Consider the following 27,743-nt stretch of genomic DNA (forward strand, 5'->3'; position numbering starts at 1 on the left):
ACAAGAATAGCATTAGGTATGCCTGTCACAATTTTGATTGTCCAATAACTAATTTGGTCCCGACATAAGGAATAACCAGTTACCTAAGCAGTTAAAATCGGTTTTTGGAAGTAATCGGTCTAGGAGCGATATACGATTAATCGGTTTAATTGAATTGGTTTTATATTATTATATTCTAATATATAATTATACCTTCAAAATATAGAATACATTACTTATTTTAACGGTATGGGCTTATCAGCCCATGAGAAAAATTATGTCTTTGGTAGCAAAAAAAAATAAGTGTTCGCCCAATACATATGTGCTTGAGCCCATAAACTTAAACCCAAGATAACACACATATACTCTTTTAGACTTTAACACTAATAAGACGCATGTAGTTCCCAATGAGACACATGTCTAGGGGTGGTAATGGGTCGTGTTGGGTCGGGTTCGTGTCGTGTCATATTCGGGTCACGTGTTAGGAGAGCAAACCCAAACCCAACCCAATTACTAATCGTGTCGAGTTTGTCAAACCCAAACCTAACCCACCTATATAATGGGTTACCCAACGGGTGACCTGCTAAGCCAGCAGGTAAATTTCAGATCAGTTTCGGATCGGATTCACAGACAACTTGTATGCAAAATATTTACTATTTCATGATTTTATTTATCAAAAATATGCATTAGTTCTCAAAAACCATCCATAATTTAATTACATATTAATGAAAATTGAATAATGAAACATATATTTATCGAATGAATCAATATGACAGCTAATCTTTCTCATTTTAGTCGTTTATTTTAGGTAGTTGAGATGATAGATGAGATTTTAGATCAATTTTAGATCGGATTCACAGACAACCTGTATGCAAAATATTTAGTACTACACGATTTTATTTATCAAAAAAGCATATTAAAAAAAAAAATGTCTTAATTCTCAAAAATCATCCATAATTCAATTACATGTCAATGAAAATTGAATAACAAAACAAACATATGCATTTATCAAATGAATCAATATGACGGTTAATCCTTCTCATTTTAGTCATTTATTTTAGGTTATTGGGATAATGAAACTTATCTTAAAATAGGTTATACAGGTCATAGGTTGATGACTCCACCCATTAGTCTTGAGAACTAATCGGGTTACTCGGGTTTAACATATGTGACCCTAACCCAACCCATTTATTTGATGGGTTCAGCGGGTCAACCCTTAAATGACCCAAAAGCCTTTTTTCCTAACCCAAACCTGCTAATTTCATGTCAGATTTGTGTCGGGTTAGTGGGTCGTGTACAAAACTGCCACCCCTACACATGTCTCTCTCTCTCTCTTCTAGAATTTAACACTATGAGACACCTGTCATCTCTCTTTCCTAACTTCTCACTTCTCTTCGACTTTCTATGTTTGCTCACTTTGAAAAGCTTCTTGGGATTAAGATCAAGCAAGTGGGAGCTACAAAAAGAAAACCGCCCAGAAGTCTTCTTCCTATTTCTTTGGGCACTAATAACTTCACCGATTAATTTTGAACGGATAGGGCAAGAAATCGGTCATCTCGGCCGAAATTACCGAATTAATCAGTTACCGAAACTAGCCTAAATTATTGGAAAAACTAAATTGCTCTAACCCCGAGAAACAATTAATTGTTGATTAATCAGTGATATTATTCTGATATTAACTGCTTAGCCAGTTACACCAAAAGATGTTAATACAGCCATAACCATACTCGTAACTAATCAGCTCCCAAATATGTGTTTTATTAACCATTACATTATTGCATTACAACTCTTCTTATGCATAATGAAAAGATAACTCGTGGCTTTTAATGCATTTTTAGGTTAAAGGCCATTTCAGACCACTTACCATAAAAGCTGTATTTTAACGCCAAAAGGAGCCTTATTAACGCTTATTATGAAGACTCAAGCTGCTATGGAAAAGTGCTGAAAAAGTCAAAGTCAAAGGTCAAGGACTCAAAACCAAAGTACTGAAAGTCGTGTCCTTAACTCAGAATACTGGATATGGATGACCTTGTCACAAAAGAAGACTTGCTCAAAACCTAGCTTGCTCAAGAAGATATGAAAAAGCAAAAGCAAAAGCATAAAGGAAAAGTATAAAACAACATAATGAGGTGTCTTGATTGTAAAGGGAGAGGGCAAATCAGTCTTTGGCAAAAGGTGTAATATAAAAGCCAAAAAGTAGGAGGAGAGAAGGCACCTAGACTTAATCTAGTGTCATGTAGGAGTAATGTAATCTTTATTTTCAAGTCATTTACATTAAAGTTTTTTCAACTCAAGTCTTTTTCATTTCCTTTTTGTTCTTCAATCTTCAATCCAAGTTGTTTTAATACAAGTTCATATTCAAGTTGTCATTTAATCTTCAATATAAGTTTGTTCATCAATACAAAGTTTTTCATTCAAGTCTAGTGAAGTTTCAATACAAGTTTGTTTAATTCAAAAACAAGTCATGACTTTTAAGTTTACTACCTTCTCACCTTCATAAACTCCCATCAATCCATTTCTACAATCTATGGTGAACCTCAACTCCCTTACCACTATACTCTTACATCAAATGGCGTCGCCGCATGGATTGGAAGAACATGGACTCATGGTTGAGCTCTAAGGAGGGAAGCAACATTCACTACAACAGAAAGGCTCAGTTGCAACGCCATCAGGCGTTGCTATAAGGGTGAAAAAGTGCTGCAAATGAATAATGGTGACGCTAATGTAGGCGTCACAAAGGCGCTGCAAAAAATTGGGTCACAAAAACTAAATGGAGACGATGCAATTAGCGTCGCAAAAGCTTGAAGGCTATTGCAACGCCTTTACTGTTGCCATTACTGGATTAGCGTTGCGAAAGTATTTTCCCAAACTGAAATGATTTTGAAAATATTTTAAATTGTTTGCAGCGGTGGGCGTTGCAAAAGGTTATTGTAACCACACGTCTTAGCATTGCAAAAGGGTTTCTTTTAGCTGCACCTCTGGCGACACAAATAAAGAAAATCATTAGCTGCAGCGTCTTTGTCACAAAATGTTTAAACCATTAGCCACACCAAGGGAATTGCAAAAAGCGTGCTTTTAGCTACCCCACTGTTGGCTTCACAAAAGAGTAGTTTTAGTCACACCAAATGTGTTGCTGATGGTGTAAACACATTTGTAGCATCCTGATTCGTTTACAACGATCTTGGCATTGCAAATAGTTTTATTCAGATATATATATTAGGTATTACATATTATTTTGAATCATTTCAATTTATATAAACCTGCCCAATACAATTTATGATAAAACTCAAAAACCCAATCAAAGATATTCACAATAGATCAATGCAAAATTTATTTCATTAATTAAGATCATCCATAAAATTATTTGTGCATCCACAATTTGCCAATACACTATTACATAATCTTCAAAGCTAAGCCATCAACTAAATAAGATTAGTTCTTCAAAATAATATTTTAGCCCCAAATTCCTATAGTCCGCCGATTCGAACAACATCCACCCAAGTTTTCTTTATCAATCTACCACCAACCAATCGGTCAATCTGGTACAAACAACAAATTAAAAATGAAAAGAGACATAAGTATACTTATCCAAAAGAAGGCTAAAGGAAAATGCAAGTAAGCAATGCATGTGAATATTTTAAGAAGTCAAATTATGGTCCCATCAACGACATAGATATACCTCACGCAAAGAATACTTAAAAAAAATAAAGCTTAAGACCATAATAACTATCACAAGTTTTCTTAGCTGAAGATCTTGACTCGTTTTCACTCTTTAGCACCTTATTAGAGGATACTCGGTATACCAATTTCACACCAAATCGTGTTATACATACATAGTTTATAGTATCCACAACTATGTGACTCACAATCCAGTATGTAGGCTAGCTTTCAACATTTTCAAGTATATAACATAAAGTGAAATAGATTTCTCTTGAGACTAGAGATTCACATTCAAGAAACTTCCTCCTGATGCTTAATGAAATAGTTGTTTTTCACAACAAAAAAAAAATCTCGCTATAAGGTTCAGGCAGCCTTAGCACAAAAGGCAACAAGTGAAATATGTATCACAATATATGTGTGTTATTGGGGGCTAGGATTAATCTAGTTTATATCTAAAGCCAAATTTAATCAAAAAAGGTAAGACATGTGTAAGACATGTGTAAGACATGTATATTTTTAATGGGAAATATGAAGAAGAAGAGAAAAGGCTGTTCAGCCACCATGAACAACAATATGTGGAGCAAAACAAAGCCCTTTCTTCCATTATGTCTTAAACTACTTGTTCTTAAACCAGAATTTTAATGTGGGAACTTGTTTGCTCTTTAGGGAAGAAAGAGAAAACCTTACTAATCGAATTAGAGAAAGCATGTGCAGAGAAAGTTTCTACTGCAGAGGATTCTCTGAAGAAGAAGAAGGTAACCGTATCAAAGATTTAAACCTAATATTAGATTTTTCATTATCCTTCTACTACCAATTATATTCATAGCAAGTACTTTCTGGCATACAGGGTGATAAGTGTTTCAACATGATGCGAAAGTCACTAGACTCTTTCCTGGATTGTGGGTCAAATGAAGACTCTATCCGTGTTTCCTACTGTAATAAAATAATTGTACAATCAGTTTTGACATTACAAACGAAAACAGTACACATGCCACACCAACTTATCAAATTTTCTTCTTCTTAGCTACCAACAACTAATAAACTTTCAAGGTTGTATTACATTGTCTTTACTAGTTGTACTCCCCGTTCTACTAGGCAAGTTACGACTTATGACCCTAAGATTTGGTACGTTAATTAGTAAGTTTATGCCTTTTGGTCTTAACGACGGTTCACCTTAGAATATTTTTAATATTTCTAGTATATCTTGTCAATGGTGAGAATGTCTGAAAACTGCCAGAGAGGATCCAACAAGTGACTACTTGTTGAGCAAAATATTGCATTGCAACTATTAGAGTTCTTGGTGGATGGCTTTCACAGAAAGAGGAATAGTTGGTCTAGCTAGAATGATCACTAGTTTGCACCTGGGAATCCTAGATCTAGAACTCTAGTCAACTCAACTTGAAATACTAAGACACCATCCTCAAAGGTATAGGACCTAGCAACCAGCCTAAACTTAAATTTCCCTAGGAACTCATATGTTGGGAAAGCTAGAGTAAAAAAAAAAGCTCACTTTAGCATGCCACAAACAAAATTAAATGGCATACCTTGACTATCAACAAACAAGGTTATGTTGCCAATATCCTTCCGCAGAAGAGCTCTTATCATCTGTTCGACAAGTGCCTTCCCAAGACCTTTGCTCTGAAAAGCAATTCCAAGTCAAAAGCTTATAATATATTAAGTTTCAATTCAATTATCAACAAGTAGGTAGGTAGGATCAACGAGTACATCCCATATTGTGGCATTGAATGCATGATCTGATGTAGCGCGAGCCAAGCCAATAAGCTCCTTTTAATCAATTCTCTCTGTCATATAACTTCTCCAAGTACACTAAGATGTTCATCATTATTTAAATAGATCTCAGCTGCAAATGGTATTGAATATATCAAGCATAAAAATCAGCTCAAAATAAATGGTACACTAGAGAACATGATATTAGATGGGCCACTGATGTGCTCCTTATGTATGTATACCTGCATCTGAAGATCTTCTCTTATGGAATGCAAAGTTGCCACCATATAACTATTTTTTAGAGCCACCGCTATTTTTGAGGGTGGCGTCAGAGGCCAACCCACCTAATAACCATGGAATGAAATTTGTCAACAGACATCTCGTTGTTTTAAATAAAAAGATCACAATAGAACTTATCTAAGAAAATTGAATATGTGAACTTTATAGCTGCACTTTACATACATGATACATTACCATTTCACATAGTGACACAAGTATAGATGCATATATAACAATTGGCAGGAAAGCATTTTATCAATTTAAAGTCTCAAGAATAGAATTAAACCTTATCGGATAAGGCTTGAAGACCATATACGAGCACATCTCCACCTGAAGCAAATAGAATCTGTTCGATTATGCCATCTGGTTACGCTTTTTCAGAAAGAACAATCTCTTGAGGTAATGATTCTTCCTCTTTAGGTGGTGATGACAGTGGTTCAATAACTTGTGTTATATTATTCTTCAAAAATCTACACCAACAAGCAAGTTGATTTACATTCCGTGCACAAAATCTACATAAGTGTTGATAAGGCTTCTCATGGTCTAAGCCATGGAAAATAGGTAGCAGATTAAATATAGTAGGGGGGATTCTAAAATCTCCCGTAGTATCTGCAAGAATTACGCAGGAGTTAGTTCCATTATTTAAAGCCTTATAAAAGTCAGAGAGGGGTCGCTCTGCTATTTCTTCACCCATTGCTACAGATGCAGTGTTGGTGGGTGTAGGTGGTGTGTGTGTGGTGATTGGTGAATTTCTAGATAGGCGATTATTTCTGCGTCTAGGATAAACTAATATGGCAGGTTTATGCGTACCAGATCTTAATCTCATGCAAATTTTAAGACTAATAGGCAATTTCTAATGAGCATGCAAAAATAGCCTGATTATTACTAGAAATATAATCCTCTGACAATAGATTCAAGGATATGTATAGAGGTGTTACCTGGAGCATCCTTGCTACGCGTATAAATAGCGTCTTCAACAGCCTTGACACACGTCTATGTTACTTGAACAATTATACGAGTATTGGTCCTGGTACACGATGTGGATTGTGAAGTCATGTAAAAAGATTAACCTTAAATTTTTTTAAGAACTAGGAAAAGGCTTTTTACTATGGGTTTCGTGTTAGGCTTTGATGCCAGGCCTATGAAATGGGCTTTTGGTAGTGGGTGGGCTTTCTAATTAATATTTAATTAATTAATTTTTTTGTATTTTTAATCAAACCAATGGCCAGATCATTTAGGAATTTGAGGGAGATTGTTCCGTATGTGCACGTTCCTTAATTAGATAACCCCAAATTCTTTCAGTTTGCTAGACACCGTTTAGAATAAAGAAAAATAATTTTTAAAATTTTGTAATTTTTAGCCTATGAGTACTGTATTGTACTCTTGAGATAATAATGCAAATAATATTAAAAATGTAATCTAAGCTAATTACGCTAGGGCACGCTAAAAAATAGGCTAAATTGGGCACGGGTCGCTCCTAGAGTGTAGTGCGCAGGGCGCACTTGGTGAAGGCAAAATGAGGGTGCGGGCGCGTTCTCAAGTAGAAACAGTAGGGTGAACTTTTTAGGGTCAGGTCTTGGGACGGCCGGGAGTTGGCTGAACAACTCGTATACTCTCGAACAGTAGCAGAAATTTTTCGAAAAATCGTGAATAGTAAAACAGTGTTTCTACCTAAACACGCAATACATAGGCAAACAAGATGGCAAGCGGCGCCATTTGATAACATAGATTTAATAATGTAAAAACAGTGTTTAAACAATACTAAAACATGCATATCAATCAAAATAATACTCTCTAAACATCATAGAATAAAGAGGAGTAATATGAGGCTAAGAAAATAGTAAATATAAGGTACGAAATAGTAGATTTAATTGAGAGAAAAGGATATAGATAAGGTTAATCTACCACATGATTCGATTGACTATTAGTTAGTCATTGAATCGCTTGTTGATCCTTTGTGAATACCAAGTTCTCTCGGATTAAGGCTTCACTAGCATGAGACTTTAGCTCCACCACAAATATCTTTGGTGGTGGCTCTAAACTCTAGTTCTCCATTATGAGCTCTATCTCTAGTTACTCATAACGAAGAACTTGACTTTCTTGATGCAAAACAATAATACTAATAGCTAAATCATCTTCACGTGGCTTCATAAACCTCCTCTAATGGAGGATTAGTCCTGGTTCATTGGATGAACAATATCAAAACAATAAGATAAACACATTAAAATAAAAAGACAAGAATTGAATATTAAACTAAGGGTTTTTATTAGAGGGAAATTAATGGTGGCTACAACTAAACTAATTCTAACCCTAAACTAAACTACAACAACACTAAACTAATTATTAACTAAGGGGAGGAAGGAAGAAGTAGGTTTAACCTTAACCCTATTTATACAGGAGAGGGTTAGGGTTACATTTTCGTGCATGGGCCAAAAAGGGAGACTTTGGGCCTCTAAAGTGAGTCCAAAGTCTATTAGGTTAAGTCTAAACGGGCCAATTTTGCTGGAAATTACTTTAGCACCTTTTTTGTCCACTTTTATAGCTCTGATTGGGACAAGGCCAGGTCAATTGGAAAGCTTATTCCGAGTTGGTCGTTTTGACATAAAGTAGGCCCAATTTCGAGGCCCAAGTCCAAGATATACTCTTTTGAAGTTCTGTTATTTTTCTACCCGAATTGACTTTTACTGGGCTTGAAAAAGGCTTTTCTTCATGATTCTTGGGCTTTAAATGTAGAACTTTCTTAGCAATCATCTTGACTCGTTTTCCATGCAAAATGACATTTTTAAGCACATAAACAACTTCAACACCTGGAATACACAAAAACACGTAAACATTAGTAACTCTTATTTATTATAAACATAATTAACCTAAATGTAATACTATTAAGGGTTTTAAACTACAGTTTTGGGTGCTTATCAGTTCCCAAAGCTCAGTTAACACAACATTAAAGGAGATCTTTACTTTGTAACAAGTGGATTAAAAGCAATCATCAAAGATGGTAGCGCATGAGATCTACACATGATAACGGCTCAAGACAGAAAAGGAAAGGACAGCTCTACGCCTATAAAAGGGAAGAAAAACTATGAAATGCTTGATTCAGGTCTAGCTAAGAGACTTGATACGTAGGCAACTCTTCTCCAAAGGAAGAGTGCAACCATTTTCTCCATCAAACCCGATTTCAATTATAGGTAAGACTTTTATGCCTTAACATTGGCGATGTCTGCCGTTTCATTTTCTTGAAAAACATCACTAAAATCCGCATATTTCTCAAGCCCATGAAGCCTAGTAAAAAATGGAAGATAAGCTCAAACTTCTTACGGATCAAGTGCAAAATCTACAGAACTCCATTTCAACCCTTCAACAAGAGAACCAAGCACTTCAAGATCAGGCGACCTTAAATACAAACAATGGAGCTCCAGACATAGTAGACAACAATGATGTCACTGCACTCCCCAAAAACACAAACTAATGTCTAAACGAGCTCACTCATTGTATGGAACGATCTGGAGAAAAAGCAAGCACTGCCCAGATCGTCTAGAAAATGCTCCAATCTTACAGGGCATCACCTTTCACTACCGAAATTAGAGACAAGCAGCCTCCCCTTGATTTCATTCAGCCAAAGTTTCTAATGTACGACGGAAGCACATGCCCAGGTCAACACGTAGCTCGTTTCAGCCAAATACTAGCTCTCTACAATGCCCCTAACTTCGACTACCTCATGTGTAGACTTTTCCTACAAACCTGAAGGACAGAGCATTGGATTGGTTCTACATGTTAAAACTAGACTCAATCAATAACTTTGACATGCTTGCATATAAGTTCAATGCAGAATTTATCCACAACAGGAAGAAGCAGGCTGACCTAGACTCACTCTTTCAGTTGAAATAGTCACACGATGAGTCCATTCAAGCATTCTTAGGATTCTTCAAGAAAGAGTTGTTGTCGATGGAGCTAGGACTCAAAGAAAGTTTTGCAACCTTGGCATTCTCCAACTCCATCCAAGATAACTCCGAACTAGAAGGATCCCTCATGAAGAATAGACCAGATCAACTGGATGAGTTGTACCTGTGGGTGGACAAGTACATAAAATATGAGGAGTGACTTGAGCAGCGCAAAGGTAAAAAAGTACTTGCAGTCAGCGACAGTGGTGACTTCAAGTCAAAGAAGCGGCAGTCGAACAACAATAAGGGCAGCCTCCCAACCACAAATCTCCAAAACCCATCCTACACCAAGAAGGAATTCTCCAACTTCTCCAGGTCACCAAGTTACATCCTGAAGAAGATCAAGACTGCACCTTTCTTCAAGCCTAACATCAACAAAGTGTTAGAAATCCCAGGACTACCATACTGCCAATTTCACAAACTACATCACCATAAGATAGACGAATGCTGGAGTCTCAAACATTTCCTCCAAGATCTAGCTGAGGAGGGCAAGCTAAAAGATTTCTTACTAGACAAAGACCTAAGGCACAAATTGAATGTGAGGCAGAACCACAACAGAAGTTGTAGCCATAAGCGACCTGCTAGAAGAAGAAGTAGAAGTCGAGCAGCAAGACGATCTAAGTCTGTAAAGCGTTCAAGGCACCACAGACGTCACCATTCCTCAGATCACAAGGTAGAAAGAGTAATCCACATGATTATCGACAGCTCCCATAATGATTAATAAGCACCCAAAAGTGTATTTTAAACTCCTTAATAGTATTCTACCTAGGCCAATTATGTTTATAATAAATAAGAGTTAGTATTGTTTACGTGTTTTTGTGCATTTTAGGACTTGAAGCTGATTAGGTGACTAAAGACACCACTTTTGCATGAAAAATGAGTCAAGATGATTGCTGAGGAAGTTCTACATTTAATGCCCAAGATTCATGAAGAAAAACCTTTTCCAAGCCCAGTCAAAGCTGGGAAGTCTAAGTCAATCCGGGTAGAAAGAGAACAAAAAGTTAATATAACTTCAAAAGGCTATATCTTTGGACCCAAGCCTCGGAATTGGGCCTACATTATGTCAAAACGACCGTCTTGGAACTAGTTTTCCAATGGACCTAGCCTTACCCCAATCAAAGCTGTAAAAGTGGACAAAAGTGTACAAAAGTAATTTTTAGCAGTTAAGGCCTTTTTAAACTTAACCTAATGGACTTTGGGCTCACTTTAGAGGCCCAAAGTCGCCCTTTTTTACCCATGCACGAAAATATAACCCTAACCCTCTCCTATATAAAGAGGGTTAAGGCTAAACACTCAAGATTCTATTTCCCCTCATTAGTTAATAATTAGTTTAGTTTAGTTTTAATTAGATTTACTTTTCTTTAGTTTAAGGTTAGCATACTTTAGTTTGTAGCCTCCATTAATTCCCATCAATAAAAGCTTTAGTTAATTTCAATTCAATTGTCTTTTTAATTATGTCTTCTTATTATTGCTTTAGTGTAATGATTCCTATGACACAAGGCTAAACCTCCATGAGTAGCTATTAGTATTATTGTTTTGCATCAAGAACATCAAGTTCTTCGTTATGAGTGTCTAGAGATAAAGCTCATAACGGAGAACTAGAGTATAGAGCCACCACCAAAGAGATTTGTGGTGGAGCTACACTCTCATGCTAGTAAAACCTCGATCTGAGAGGACTTGGTCTTCACTAGGGATTAACACAAGCGATTCTATACTAACTAATAGTCAATCGAATCGCGTGGCAGATTAAACCCCTTCTAATATCTTCTCTTGTCATTTAAATTCATTGTTTTCACCCTCAAATCTACTATTTTGACTCTCACTAGTAAATCATATTTCTAATCTAGACTTGCATCCGAGTAGTGTACGACTAGAGTGGTATGAACACGACTACTCCTCATTATTTCTATATTATTAAGAGTATTATATTTACTATTTTTCAATCATATATCTACTGTTTACGCATCTTTAAACAAATGTCAATCTATATATTTAAATTATATATTATCAATGGTGCCGCTTGCCATCTAGTTAGTTTACATTACGCGTATTTAGATTAGAAACTCAATTTTTTACTATTCACAAAACACACACTGAAAACATTGTTCGCATTTTCTTCGAATTTTTCTGCTACTGTTCGAGAGCATACGAGTTGTTCAACCAACTCCATGTCCTCTCGTGACCTGACCCTGAAAATTTCAAACCATAGTTTTAATTAACGAGCACTCGCGCGCCACAGTTTTACCTTCTCTGAGCGCGACCCACACCTTTCTTTAACTCACGCACCACGCCCAATTTGCCCTATTTCTAACCTCGGACGCGCCCTAGGTTAAATACAGTAAATTATTGTTTTAATATTATTTTCCATATTCTCTCACGAGTATAGTACATTACTCGTATGCTATCAACTACAAAATTTAAAAAAAAAATCCCATTCTAAACGGTGTCTAGAAAACTCAAAAAATATTTGGGGTTCTCTAATTAAGGAATGTGCACGCACGGACAACCTCCCTCAATTCTTAAGTAGCCTGGCCGTTGGTTTCATTCAAAAATACAAAAAATAATTAATATTAAGTTAAGTTAGTAAGCCCACCCACTACCCGTTTCACAGGCCTAACATCCAGGCCCAACACGAAACCCATAGTAAAAAGCCTTTTCCTAATTCTTAAAACTTTTAAACTAATAACGTTAATATTTTTACAGGACTTCACAATCCACACCGTGTACCTGAACCAGTACTCGTATAATTGTTCAAGTAACGTAGATGTGCTTCAAGGCTGTTGAAAACGTTATTTATACGTGTAGCAAGGACGCTCCAGGTAACACCTCTATACATCCTCGAATCTACTGTCAGAGGATTCTATTTCTAGTAATAATTAGGCTATTTTTGCATGCTCATTAGGACTTGCCTATTATACTTAAAACTTGCATGAGATTAAGATCTGGTACGCATAAACCTGCCATATTAGTTTAACGTAGATGCAGAAATAATTGCCTATCTAGAATTTCACCAATCACCACACACACACCACCTACACACACCAACACACACCAACACTATATTTGTAGCAATAGGTGAAGAAATAGCAGAGAGACCCCTATTTGATTTCAAGGCTTTAAACAATGAACTTGAGTCCTGCATTATTCTTGTAGATACTACGAGAGATTTTAGAATCCCCCCCCCCCCAATAAATTTAATCTGCTACCTGTTTTCCATGGGTTAGACCATGAGAAGCCTTATCAACACTTACGTAGGATACAACAAGTTCTTACTACATTTCATCATCCTAACGTAAGACCTGAATAAATAAAGCTCAGGGTGTTTCCTTTCACCCTAGCTGACAAAGGGACTGCTTACCTAACATCACAAAAGCCGAACTCTGTCGACACATGGGGAAAACTAGTAGAATTATTTATAGAACAATTTTACCCCGCCACAGAAGACTGATGAAATGCTATCACATATTCATTTCTTTCACCAAAAGCCTCAAGAATCCTTTTCTAAGGCTTGGAATCGTTTCACTGATCTTCTAGGAGAATGTCCCCATCATAATCTTGGTAAAGACAGACTAGTTCGTGCCTTCTTCAAAGGCATATCCCAACATCATAAAGAGACTTTAGATATCATGACGGAGGTAATTTCCTAGGTAAAGGAGCCACAGATGCTTATAACTTTCTAGATAATCAATCCAAGAAAAGTAACAACTGGGGAGGTAACGATTACTCCCGCTCCATTCCTTCTTCTTCTACAGCTAAGGCAGCCAGTATGTTTGAGGTTAAACCTGATCCTGAACTTAGAACTTTATTAGAATCCCTTATTCATCATGAACTTAGAACTTGTCATGAATATAAACTCTCCTCGCTGTAATTTCTATTTTAGTCTTGAGCATTCCGATAATTATTGTCCTCTTGCCTATGAACAACCAGAACCACCACCACAGCCAGAAGATGTCTGCGCTTTTAATATACCTAACGCATCTTGGAGACAAAATCCTAATTTTAGTTGGCGTAATAATCACCAACAAGCAGCACCTCCAGGTTTTAATAATCAAAATGTTAGGCCCACCAACAAATATAATCAATATCAACCAAGGCAAGGACAAAGGTAAGGTAGTTATAATAATAATAGAAGTTTTGTCCCAGTTAATAACAACTATCAAAATCCACCCGTTAATAATCAAAGCGAGATAGTTCCTGTTACATAACCTGTAGCCACTCAACCTACCTAACCCGATAGATTCAATGCACACATGCAAACTCAACAATAGATTTTACTAGCCATCCAACAATTATCCCAAGAAAAGACCCAACAAAAAGGCGTGTTTCCAGGTCAACTCGTACCTAATCCAAAATCAACAAACACAGCTTTCGAATTAACAGGTAATCCTGGTAATGAAAATTTAATACAAGGAGAATTAAAGGCCCTAACTACTCTCCATTCAGAGAAATTGGTTGACAACAAAGTAATAATGCCTGAGGATTCCCCACAAACTAATAAAGATAAAATAACCTTACTAGATGCCATAGTTGAAACACCCTACCACTGTAAAAGTACCAGTTAAATCTCAACCTAAGGGGAAACCGACAATAGTTAAAGAAAAGGCAATACTCTTATTGACCCTTATGCTAAATATAGGGAAAACCCCCATTTCCCCAGAGACTAGCAATGTTCAAGAAGGACGATAATTTTGACGAGATTAGGGAAGTTTTCAAAAATTTAACTATAAACCTATCTTTCCTCGAAACTATAAAATGTCTTCCAAAATACGCTAAGTTTATTAAAGATTTGTACACCACTAAGAGGAAAACAAACATACCTAAAGAAGCCTTTTTAACAGAATTGTTTTCCTCTTTATCTGAACACAACAGAATCGTTAAGTACAAGGACCCCAGTCGTCCCACTGTACAATGCACCTTAGGCGATACTTTCACCACAACTGCTCTTATAGATCTAGGGGGCGAGTGTTAACTTACTCCCGTTTTACCTTTATAAATACCTAGGTATACATGATCTAAAACCGACAAAAATGACTTTGCAATTAGCCGATTGTTCGATTAAGTATATTAAGGGTGTCGTTGAAAATATTCTTGTTAAAGTACAAGACTTCTATTATCCAACCGATTTTGTCATTCTAGACACAAAAGTCGCTCATGACTCTGTTCCTATTATCTTAGGGCGTCCTTTCTTGGCAACTGCCAATGCCCTCATTAATTGCTGTGATGGTTCGATCTCTATTTCCTTTGGAAACCTTGCTGTTGAGGTAAATGTGTTTAAGATGATACAACAGACACCAGACACGACTATAGATGGCGAAATTAGCATGATAGAAAGTCTCGCTCAAGATTATTTTAACAAAACTTTTCCAGATAATCAGATGCACCAATTTCTTTTCTTTGGTAGTACTGAGGATTCTTACATCCAAGAAGTACATGCTCTCTTAAAATCTACTCCTATCCATGATCTAGCTCCTGAGTTTAAAGAACTCATTTCTAAACAAATCTAGGTTGTAGAGGAGGAAGACCCTCCTGAATCCCTCATTCCCACTCCTTCCACCCCTGAGCTTAAACATCTTCCAGCTGAGTTAAAGTATATTCATCTAGATCTGAATGGCACTCATCCGATTATTATATCATCTTAGTTATCTGCTACTGAAGTGGCAAATTTGATTAGGGTTATTCGTGAACATCGTTCTGCGATTGGTTGGTCTTTAGACGACATCAAAGGTATTGACCCTAGAATATGCAAACATCACATACATTTGGAGGATAATGTGAAAACCTCCCGTGAGCCACAACGCTGTTTGAACCCTGCCATGAAATAGGTAGTTAGAGCAGAAGTTTTGAGATTACTCGATGCTGGCATTATATACCCCATTTTAGATAGTGAATGGGTAAGCCCAATTCATGTAGTCCCTAAGAAATCAGGTGTTATAGTCATTGTTAGTTTCCACTCGAGTTCCTATAATGTGGCGGATTTGTATTGATTATAGAAAGCTTAATGCTATGACACATAAGGATTACTTTCCTTTACCCTTTGTCGACCAAATGCTTGAACGTCTAGCCGGCCATATAATTTTAGGTCATATTGTTTCTAAAAATGGAATAGAAATAGATAAAGCTTAAATAAATAAGATAGCGTCTCTACCTATACCACCGAATGTCCATGACATTAGAGCCTTTCTAGGCCATGTAGGTTTCTACAGACGTTTCATAAAAGATTTTTCAAAAATAGCTTAGCTTTTAACACAATTGCTTTTAAAATATGTCATTTTTTATTTTAATCATGACTGCAAACAGGCTTTTGAAACTTTAAAAGCCGCTTTAACCTCTACACCTATCATACAACCACCAGACTGGTCTAAACCTTTTGAACTTATGTGTGATACTAGTGAGTATGTCGTTGGTGCTATGTTAGGACAGAAGTTAGATAATAAGTCTATCGTTATTTTTTATACTAATAAAACCTTAAATGATGCTCAACATAATTACACTACTACTGAAAAAGAATTTCTAGCCGTTATCTATGCCTTAGATAAGTTCCATCCCTACTTAGTTGGTTCCACGACCATCATCTATACAGACCATGCCGCTCTTAGGTACCTTCTCGCGAAGAAGGATACTAAGCAGAGATTGATCTGTTGGATTCTTCTCCTAACTGAATTTACCTTAGAAATTAAGGATAAAAAAGGAGTTAAAAATGTAGTTGCAGATCACTTATCTAGGTTAACTAATGAGGATGATAGTGATTCCGAATCGATATCTGACTCTTTTCCGGATGAGCATCTTTATTTAATTTTTTTTGCACCTTGGTATGCAGACATTGTTAATTTTTTAGTGTCTGAGATCATTCATGATATATGGACTAGGAATGAATGCAAGAGACTTTTTGCCAAAGTTAAGTTTTACTATTGGGATGAACCCTACCTTTTTAAGTATTGTGCGGATCATATAATTCGATGTTTCATTCCCCAGTGGGAGCACAATGAAGTCTTATCCTTTTGCCATGAACAATCATGCGGGGGTCATTGATAAACATAAAAATGAATAGTCTACCTACGAAATGAGCGATGAACTCAAAACGTAAGTAAACTAAAACTTGAACCGTGTCTATATTTATCAAAGTTTCTACTCTCAATTCTATCGAAATAGATTGGAGTAACAAATTCGTTCCACTCCTAGTTCTCTAGCATGGAATGTTTTCTAGTCTAATTAATCGGGGTTAAGTCTAATGAGAGCTTTACGAAGGGGAATTATACTACGATGCAATATGAAAAGCAATATGTTGAATGTCACTACGAAATATATGGAAATACTAATGTTCTTGAATCTAGATAAAGAATTAGAGGGGAATTGAATCCACCTCGAATCCAACTTAATCACCTAGAATAGACTGTTGTAATCCAATTCTTATGTTCTTACGGTAAGAATTGCTCGTTCTAATCCCTAATTAACATGGCATTTCTACCAATTATAACTAGCATGTGAGGTCGTCCACCCATTCTCATAGTGAAACACGACCTTCTAGAATGGAATAGACTCTACAACGCTTCTACACTATACAACTAAGTTTTCATCAAGGCTTCATCAACCCCTCTAATGGAGGTTTTAGCCTTGATTCATCAAACCATCATTTCCCATTGAAATTAAATACAACATATTACAAAGATTCTAACTTTATGAAATTTAACTAAACAATAATCGAAATCTAATTAATAACTAAGAATTAAATGATAACAAGAATTGAAATTAGATCTAATAAATTGTAAATGACAAAAATCAAAATTGACAAGAATAACTATTTTATTTATCTAATCAATAAAGAACAATGATTTAAAGTTTTAATCTAAAACAGGGAATGAAATTCTAAAAACTAAGATCTAAAACTAATTAATGGAGGCTACTAATCTAATTTCTAATCTAGGTCTAACTATCTACCATTAACAAAGAGTGAAGCTTTGGTTTTTATACATTCAGATCCAAAAATCGTGCATGGGCTTGGAGCCATGTTTTGGGCCAGAGAATCAGGCCCAAAACCCAATTCTTTCAGTCCAAAAAGGCCTCTTCAGCTGCAATTGGCTTCAACAGACTTTTCGTCCACTTTTGCTTCTCTAATTGGGTCAAGGCTTGGACCATTGGAAAGCTCTTTCCGAGCCGGTCGTTTTGACATAAGGTAGGCCCTATTCCGAGGTCTGAGTCCAAAGATACGACCTTCGGAAGTTCTGCTGACTTGTGTGCTGTTTCTGCCCGTGTCGACTTTTCAGCTTTTGACCGGGCTTTAGAAAGACTTTATCTTCTTGAATCTTGGCCTTTAATCGCGGAACTCCTTAGTAACCGACCTTTGCTCCTTTATCTCTCTAAAGTGGCACATTTCTGCACATAATGGACTTTGAAGCCTGAAATGCATAAAAACACGTAATCAGTGTTAACTCTTAATTATTACTCACATAATTGGTCTAAAAGTATGATTATTAAAGGGTTAAAACTACAGTTTTGGGCTCTTATCAAACCACCCCCAAACAGTATTTTTCTTGTCCTCAAGCAAAGATGAGAAATTAGAATAAGTGACCAAAAATGGAGTTCTATCTACTCTCGTTTCTTTGAGTGCGATTGCATTGACCATATGCAACAAGGCCTTAAACCACTAGGAATTCCCTAGTGGGACGAAGTTATAGTCTCTCGTGAGAGTTTTCCAGTGAAGGTACTCACAAACTTCATCTATACTACAACGACTAAGAAATAAAACTATTGTTTCCTTATTCATGCTCTAAATTAACTATACCTCTCACTAGCAGCAATGCATATAGAGTAATCAAGTCGAGAAACCTAAGCTAATATATGCATAATAATCAATCATCTACTTAATAAACATATATACAATGAGTAATGCTATGAAATGCAGTAATAGGTCCGTTTATGAAACTTTGGAATAAGCGTTCTTAAGTAGGTTCTCACATAAAAGTCAAGACAAAAATCACTCGATTTTTCCACTCAAGTTTTGCTACTCCCATTGCATGTGGGCATACTTTACCTTACAATCTCAATGACACACAAGGAAGCCGAAGTTGATCAAACACATCTGCCACTTACTATCCCACTAACCTATTCCTAATTGAGCTAGAGGTCTTTATTAGGTGTTCATGGGGGATTAGGAGATGGTTTAAGAAGGAAGGAAAATGGATATTCAAAAGGGACAAGTCTGAGATAATAGAGTCTTCATATTATGTAACTAGAGAAAACCTTGTTATTTACTTTTGCTTCTACAATTTGTTTCCATCCTTAGCCATATTTTTTTTCCTTTTTCTTTGGCTTTTGACTCCTTTTATTCTATTTTTTTTTGAGTTTTTATTTTATTTCTATTTTTATTTTTCTTTTCTTTGGATAGAAACTTCTTTTCTTTATTTTCCAAGCAATTAACTAACTTTTTTTGTTTACATGTGTTTTTCTCTTATTCTTTCTTCCTTATTCTATTCTCGGACTTATCTAAATTAGGTAGGTTTTTTTTTTTTTTTTTTGTTTTGTTTGTTTAATGAGGGTAAAGGATTTGTGGTTTATGAAAGGGCTAATAAAAGGCTCGATTAGGGGCTAATTAGCGGAAAATATACTTAGGTCGGAATTTCTAGCTATATCGATCCAAAAGGGCCTAAATTCTCTCTTAGGACATGGTATAGTGGTCAAGCAAGTGGACGTGTGATTTATCTATTCGAATATACTTCTCCCTTGTGTCATTTCTCAAATGTTTTCACTCATATAAGGCTTTTAGGCTATATTCTCACAGGATTTGTAGAATAAGTACTCTAGCCTAGATTTCATAAACTTATCTTGCCAAACAATTATAGATACTCATGTAATATATTTATAGATAGATGCAAAGATTATTACCTATATATTAACCTAAGTTTCTAAAAACTATTCTAATGCAAAAGCTCATTGAGACTTCTAAATTATTAAGAGCATAGAGAAAGAAACAATACCAATATTCCTAAGTGTATAGCATAAACTTTTTTTTTTTTTTTTTTTATTTTTTTAAGACAAATAATACGTAATATACAACCTAATATGTGCTTAACATTTACATCATGTTTCTATACCACCCCCAAACAATTTGGGAGAAGGGGTTCATGAAATAATTCAATAGCACAATTAAATTATGTAACTAACTAATTTTTATAATTTTTAAAATTTTATAAATAAAAGTCGTAATTTACATCCTAAAAGTGTCTAATTTTTGCAAATGTTTCTATCCCACCCCAAACAATAGAAATTTTGTCCTCAAAGTGTAAAGAGATAAGAAAAGAATTTACCATAGAAACGTGTCCAAAATTGCGCAGTGACAATAATAGAAATATTGTAAAGATGATATGATAATATGAAGCACAATTAAACAGTGCGTACTAACTAACACAAACTCTCTTGGAGTAAACATGACAGGCTTAGGGTGGCAACATGATTTGAAATGGATACCAAAAATCGCCACCCCAAACAAAATTGGAAAACTCTTTTTAAGTTTGAAAATTTTGTTTGGCCTATACTCTCGTAAAGTTGGTATTGTAATTTAAAACTTGGGTCTTTTAAAGTCGATTCCCTAGACTTATCTAAACATATGTATGAATATGCAGGTTTATCATATATCAACAACCGAAATAGTTGTGGATCGTTCCATAAATAAATATCATAGAAAACATATCCAAACACAATCAAGCACCAAGATTTCCCTACACACGCCTGACCTAGTGGAATGAAAGCGAAGTCGGATAGACCTATAACATAACCGAAAGCAAGCACCTTATGTTTCATCTTTGAGCGAGAGGGTGTCCTAGTGAATAAGTGTGGAAAAGTGAATGGTTGTGGAAAATATGGTGGATTGGGATAAGTTTTAGAGGGAAAGCATGGAAAAAATGAGGATGTGGGTTTAGCACAAAACTCATTCATGGTGTAGTTAGGGACTGTCTCAAGTCTGAAAATGAAGGTGTCAAGTGGTTTATCCTTGGAAAGTATTTGTTTATTAGGTGGATTTAAAAAATCATGAAGCAAAGGAGAAACTAAAGGATCGAGTGCAAACTCGAGGTTCCTTTAAAAAGGTGGAGGGTGGGGAATATTGGTGATGGAAGGTGAATGATTCTCAGCTAAAGCTCTCAAGTCCATATCATTAGAAATCTTGATATATGCAAGACATTCCTCAATAGGTGGATCAAAAGGATCACTGGGATAGAGATTGAAAAATTCATCTTCCGTCATAGCATCAAGGGATGAATGGTTGTTGGCAAAGGGGGACTCGAGAAATGGTAAAGAAGCGGTGCAAAAGAGTTGCAGGAATTCTTGTTCGATTTCGTCTACTACCAAGGAGTCATTGTTAAAGTCGAATTTTCGGCGAAAGGAATTTGTTAATTTGTTTCTCCGGAAACATGTTTTTGAAGTAATCTTGAGCTAAGCTCTCGATCATGCTAAGCTCTCCATTTGTAGATGAATCGGGATATTGTGTCCTCGTTTTCAAAACATTTACCTCAACAGAAAGATGGCTAAAGGACAAGGACATCGAACCATCGCGGCAGTTTATGAGGGCGTTGGCAGTAGCCAAGAAGGGACACCCTAAGATGATCGGTACAAAGTCGTTGGCGACTTCTGTATCGAGGATAACAAAATCAGCAGGATAGTAAAAATCTTGAACCTTAACAAGCACATTTTCCACTACACCCTTAGGATACTTAATTGACATGTCCGCTAATTGCAACGTTATTTTTGTAGGTTGCATTTCTTGTAGACCTATTTGTTTATACAAATAATATGGGAGTAAGTTAACACTCGCCCCGAGGTCTAATAACGCGGTCGTCGTGTGGGAATCTCCTAGGGTGCATTTTGATAGGACTGACCGGGGTCCTTGTACTTAACAATTCCATTATTTTCGGATAAAGTTGGGAATTGTTCAGTTAGAAAGGCGTCTTTAGGTATGTTGGTCTTACGCCTAGTAGTGCACAACTCTTTAAGAAACTTAGCATGATTAGGTAGCTTTTTAATAGCTTCGAGAAAAGGAAGGTTTATCGTTAGATTTTGAAAACGTTCCTAATCTCCTCAAAGTTTGTATCCCGGTTAGCATGGCTAACCGAGGGAATGGTGGTTTTGCTCTATATTTAGCGTATGGCTCGACTTGATTTGTTACCTTGACTTTCTGTTTCTTAGGTTGTGGTTTAACCGGGTACCTCTACTATGGTAGGCTCTTGGGTTTCTATTTCGGTATCTAGTTCGATATCCGGTGTAGAGAATCTTGATGGGGTAACTATAGGCATAGTTACTTTGTTATCAACCACTCTTCTTCGGGAGAGTGGTGATGGCATTCAGTCACCTACTATTGTCGTTTCCGTACTAGTATTACCGTTTACCTCAAAGGATGTGTTTGTTGTTTTAGGGTTTGGTATAGCTTGTCCCGAAACACGCCTTTTTGGTTGGGCTTTCTCTTGGGCTAATTGTTGTATGCCCCGATTTATGGATTGTAAGATCCGTTGATTTGATTGAGTCATTGATTGGAAAAGTTGTTGGGTAACCTGTATAAAGCGTCGATCACGATCCGATTGTGTAGGTGTAGTAGTCAGTGTGGTGCGACCGAACTATCTCACGTTGATTATTTATGGGTGGGTTTTGATAGTTACTATTGTTAACTGGAACGATACCTCTATTGGTATTATAACTATTATAATTACTCGACCTTGTGCTACACCTTGTCGTGGTTGCGCTTTGGTTGTTATAATTATTATAATTTCCTTGACCTTGTCCCCCGTCCTTGCCTAGGTGGAGCTTGATTATAGTTGTTTGCTTGCCTAACATTTTGGTTATTAAACCCTGGAGGTGTAACTTGTTGATTGTTTCGCCAACTAAAGTTGGGATGTTGTCTCCATGGGGCATTAGGAATAGGATAGTTATTAATGGAGCAAATATTATCTTGCTCTAATTGTTGTTGTTCATAGGCGAGAGGACAATAGGAGTCAGGGTGCTCAGGACTCAAACAGAAATTACATGGGTTGGAGTTAACATTCATGACGGGGATAGGCTTTTGTTGAATAGAAATAGCCTATACCATTTTAGTTAGAGATTCGATTAAATTTTTAAGTTCGGATCGGGTTTCATCTCAAACATACCGGTGCCTTAAGCTGTTGAAGAGGAACTAGCGAGGCGGGGATATCATCACTCCCCCAATTGTTATTGCTTTTAGTTTTTGTTCTTCTAAAAATTTGTAAGCCTCCGAGGCTCCTTTACTTAGGAAACTACCCCATTCATTATGTCAAGGACTTCTTTATGGTGATGTTGAAGTCCTTTGAAAAAGGCAACGAACTAACGTGTCTTTTGCTAGGTTATGGTGTGGACACTCTATAAGCAGATCGGTGAAGCGATTCCAAGCCTCGAGAAAATGATTAAGTGAGGATTCAGCCGGAAAAAATGAATCTTGGAAAGCATCTCATCCGTCTTTAGGGGTGGGTAAAAGTGTTCCATAAATAGTGAACAAGTTTAGCCCACGAGTCCATGAGAGTTAGCGCTTTGGGTAGTTAACAAAGACGCCTTTATCGGCTAAGGTGAAGGGAAATACCCTCGGTTTAATTTGTTCCGCACCAACCGTAGGATGATGGAATGTTGTAAGAACTTGTTCAATCCTACGCGTGTGTTGGTACGGGTTTTTCATGGCCTAAACCATGGAAAACGGGTAACAAATTAAATATGTTTGGGGATTCGAAAATCCCCATCGGTCCGCTAGAACGATGCAAGATTTAGGGCTATCGCTTAAAGCTTTGTAGAAGTCGGAGAGAGGAGTCTCTCTTTCTTCAGCCATTATGTCAGGTATGGTTGGTGGGATAGTAGTTAGAGGTGTAGTGATTGGTATACTCGATATGTTTGTTTGTTGACGGTTAATTACGTTCGGTGTTTTTCTCCGACCAGACCTTAATCTCATGCAAGTCTAAGTCTAAACACGAAAACAATCCAAACAATCTTGATATATTAGTATGAGCCTCTAACTGGAGATGCGAGGTATGGAAGAAAGGAATACCTGATAGCGTCCTTGCTTCGCTTATGAATAGCGTCTTGTTTACGCGTGTTCAGTGTAAATAACAAGTTAGAACACTGAAAAACTTAAAAATCGAAGTTTGAAACAAACCTGTTGAAATCCGGGATTTTTGGCTTAGAACAAAGTGCTTTCGGATAGGCGGTGGTCGCCTCCTTGTTGATGACTTAGCGGTCGCTTTCGGTGTGGGGCTGGTCGCGCTTCGTGGTTTAGTAAAATAGGGCGGTCGGGCTTCGGTCTGATGGTATGGTCGCTTCGTGTTCCGACTATAGAGCGCGGAGTGCGCTCACTTACAGCTTGGTCGTCGCTCAGTGTAAATTTGTCGAAAACTTTTTTCGCTGAAACGGATAACCACAGTATGAATCAAACAAGGGTGGGTGGGTTTAATGGGACTTTAAAAATGACTAATTCTACTATGAAAACAATACTAAAGTGCAACTAAGATGGCAGCGGCGCCATTTGATAAACATAAAATTGATTGAATAGTCTACCTACGAAATGAGCGATGAACTCAAAACGTAAGTAAACTAAAACTTGAACCGTGTCTATATTTATCAAAGTTTCTACTCTCAATTCTATCGAAATAGAGTGGAGTAACAAATTCGTTCCACTCCTAGTTCTCTAGCATGGAATGTTTTCTAGTCTAATTAATCGGGGTTAAGTCTAATAAGAGCTTTACGAAGGGGAATTATACTACGATGCAATATGAAAAGCAATATGTTGAATGTCACTACGAAATATATGGAAATACTAATGTTCTTGAATCTAGATAAAGAATTAGAGGGGAATTGAATCCACCTCGAATCCAACTTAATCACCTAGAATAGACTGTTGTAATCCAATTCTTACGTTATTACGGTAAGAATTGCTCGTTCTAATCCCTAATTAACATGGCATTTCTACCAATTATAACTAGCATGTGAGGTCATCCACCCATTCTCATGGCGAAACACGGCCTTCTAGAATGGAATAGACTCTACAACACTTCTACACTATACAACTAAGTTTTCATCAAGGCTTCATCAACCCCTCTAATGGAGGTTTTAGCCTTGATTAATCAAACCATCATTTCCCATTGAAATTGAATACAACATATTACAAAGATTCTAACTTTATGAAATTTAACTAAACAATAATCGAAATCTAATTAATAACTAAGAATTGAATGATAACAAGAATTGAAATTAGATCTAATAAATTGTAAATGACAAAAATTGAAATTGACAAGAATAACTATTTTATTTATCTAATCAATAAAGAACAATGATTTAAAGTTTTAATCTAAAACAGGGAATGAAATTCTAAAAACTAAGATCTAAAACTAATTAATGGAGGCTACTAATCTAATTTCTAATCTAGGTCTAACTATCTACCATTAACAAAGAGTGAAGCTTTGGTTTTTATACATTCAGTTCCAAAAATCGTGCATGGGCTTGGAGCCATGTTTTGGGCCAGAGAATCAGGCCCAAAACCCAATTCTTTCAGTCCAAAAAGGCCTCTTCAGCTGCAGTTGGTTTCAACAGACTTTTCGTCCACTTCTGCTCCTCTGATTGGGTCAAGGCTTGGACCATTGGAAAGCTCTTTCCGATCCGGTCGTTTTGACATAAGGTAGGCCCTATTCCGAGGTCTGAGTCCAAAGATACAGCCTTCGGAAGTTCTGCTGACTTGTGTGCTGTTTCTGCCCGCGTCGACTTTTCAGCTTTTGACCGGGCTTTTAGAAAGGCTTTATCTTCTTGAATCTTGGCCTTTAATCACGGAACTCCTTAGTAACCGACCTTTGCTCCTTTATCTCGCTAAAGTGGCACATTTCTGCACATAATGGACTTTGAAGCCTGAAATGCATAAAAACACGTAATCAGTGTTAACTCTTAATTATTACTCACATAATTGGTCTAAAAGTATGATTATTAAGGGGTTAAAACTACAGTTTTTGGCTCTTATCAGTCATTTTAGTGAAAAGAAAACTGCTGCCAAAGTTCCTCAATGCAGTTTTTATTGGCCTACCCTGTTTCTAGATGCCTATGCACACTGCAAAGCGTGTATTAGATGTCAACAACTTGGCCGTATTACTCAACGTAATATGATGCCCTTAAATCCTATTCTTATAGTGGATATTTTTTATGTCTGGGGTATTGATTTCATGAGCCTGTTTGCTATTTTGCATGGTTTCATTTATATTCTTGTAGCTGGGGACTACGTTTCTAAATGGATTGAAGTCATGGCTTGTCGTAGTAATGACCATAAAACTGTAGTTTTGTTTATGAAGAAGTATATCTTCTCACATTTCGGCGTACCTAAGGCCATCATTAGTGATGGAGAAAAACATTTTTGTAATAGAGTTATTGAAGCATTAGTCAAGAAATATGGAGTTACCTATAAAGTGGCGACTCCGTATCATCCTCAAACTAGTGGTCAAGTATAGGTGTCCAATAGAGAAATAAAAAAGATTTTAGAAACGACAGTTAATCCTGATAGGAAAGACTGGTCTAAATGCCTAACAGATGCTTTATGGGCATATAGAACGACTTTTAAAACACCTACTGGTATGTCACCTTACCGCTTAGTTTTTGTTAAACCTTGTCATTTGCCTGTTGAGTTGGAATACCGCACCCTGTGGGCTATTAAAAGTCTTAATTTCAACATTAACGCCGCTAGTGTTAAACACAAATTATAATTAAATGAGCTTGAAGAAATCAATAGTGATTCTTACGATTTAGTGAAGGATTATAAAGGGGGTATTTAGGTTTTAGTCCTACTTATAATAGCGATATTAGGCTTTGATACATTTATACTTGAAAATTAGACATTAGTCCAACTTTTGCCTTGTACTTTGCTTAATACCTAGAATACCCTTACACGTGCGTCTCACATGTTTGATTAATTTTAGGACCAAAGCTTAATATCGCTACTATAAATATGACCAAAGCCTAAATACCCATAATTTCAAACAGACAAAAGCGATTAACACAAAAGGGATTAATTCTGATTCTTCCCTTATCTATATCTGTAAAACATTGTTAAAGTGAGGAATAAGGATAAAGTGAGCACATCAAACCCGAAATTAAATGCTAGTTCGACCCATTTATAAAGGCAAGTCTAGATTACATTTCTACATGTTTGGATTTGGGGCAATCTAAATTCAATCTCCCACAAATTCAGAAATTATTGTCTTCCCTATACCATGCGTTTCACAGCCATTCTCAACTTCAAACTCCATGGTGTTGTGGTTGCATGGTTATTAGTTTCCATGCTTAAAATCATTGTTTTCCCATTGTGTTGTCAGCTTGTTGGCAAATGGCCTAGAATCATCTTAGAAAAAAAAAAAAAAAAAAGCCAAATAAAAGAATCTTGCTTTCTAGGTTCGCTTAGCCTATGTACAATTACAATTTCACTTTCAACTTTTAAAAAAAAAAAAAAAAAAAAAAAAAAAATGTTCTTGATGTATGTGTAACAAAACCCACCGGGTGATCTTCCATTCCAGCAGCCCTTCTAAGAATTTTGACTTCCTTTCTCGCTCTTCTTTGTCCCGGTTGCCATTAATTCCCAAATATCCCTTTCAATCCTCGCCAATGAAGCCAATTCTACCCACGGCCATTAACGCCTCTTCGACAAACCGGACGCAAAAATTCTCTCGAGCATTCTCCAGCCCATCTCTCAATACTACAACTATTGTTCGAATGGCACGAAATGCCATTGCCACCTTCATGACTCCACCGCGCTTTGCCACCCCGGCAAGAATTGTCATTACTTCCTCTGGAAATTCCTTGGCTGCCCCTACAACCATTTCCATAACTCCCCATTCAATTAGCCTCCCAACTGATTCTCTATCTCCCGCCAAATTTAAAATTGCCACAATTGCATCTCTTTTTGAACTAGTTGGTCCTTCTTTAACTAATTCAACTAATCCTCTCACAACACGTGTTTTCTGCCTAAAATTAGGGGTATTTAGGCTTTGGTCCTATTTATAGTAGCGATATTAGGCTTTGGTCCTAAAATTAATCAAACATGTGAGAGGTATGTGTAAGGTATTAAGCCAAATACAAGGCAAAAGTTGAACTAAAGTCTAATTTTCACGTATAAATGTATCAAAGCCTAATATCGGTATTATAAGT

The 27,743-nt window shown here is 36.5% G+C and overlaps 1 pseudogene; it reads right to left on the minus strand.

Moving 5' to 3' along the window:
* Positions 1-4,989: 4,989 nt before the first annotated feature.
* LOC147510179 (histone acetyltransferase TAP1-like) lies at positions 4,990-27,415 on the minus strand (annotated as a pseudogene).
* Positions 27,416-27,743: the final 328 nt, after the last annotated feature.

The sequence above is a fragment of the Coptis chinensis genome, chromosome 3 (genome assembly GCF_015680905.1).
Source record: "Coptis chinensis isolate HL-2020 chromosome 3, ASM1568090v1, whole genome shotgun sequence".
NCBI classification, from domain to species: Eukaryota; Viridiplantae; Streptophyta; class Magnoliopsida; order Ranunculales; family Ranunculaceae; genus Coptis; species Coptis chinensis.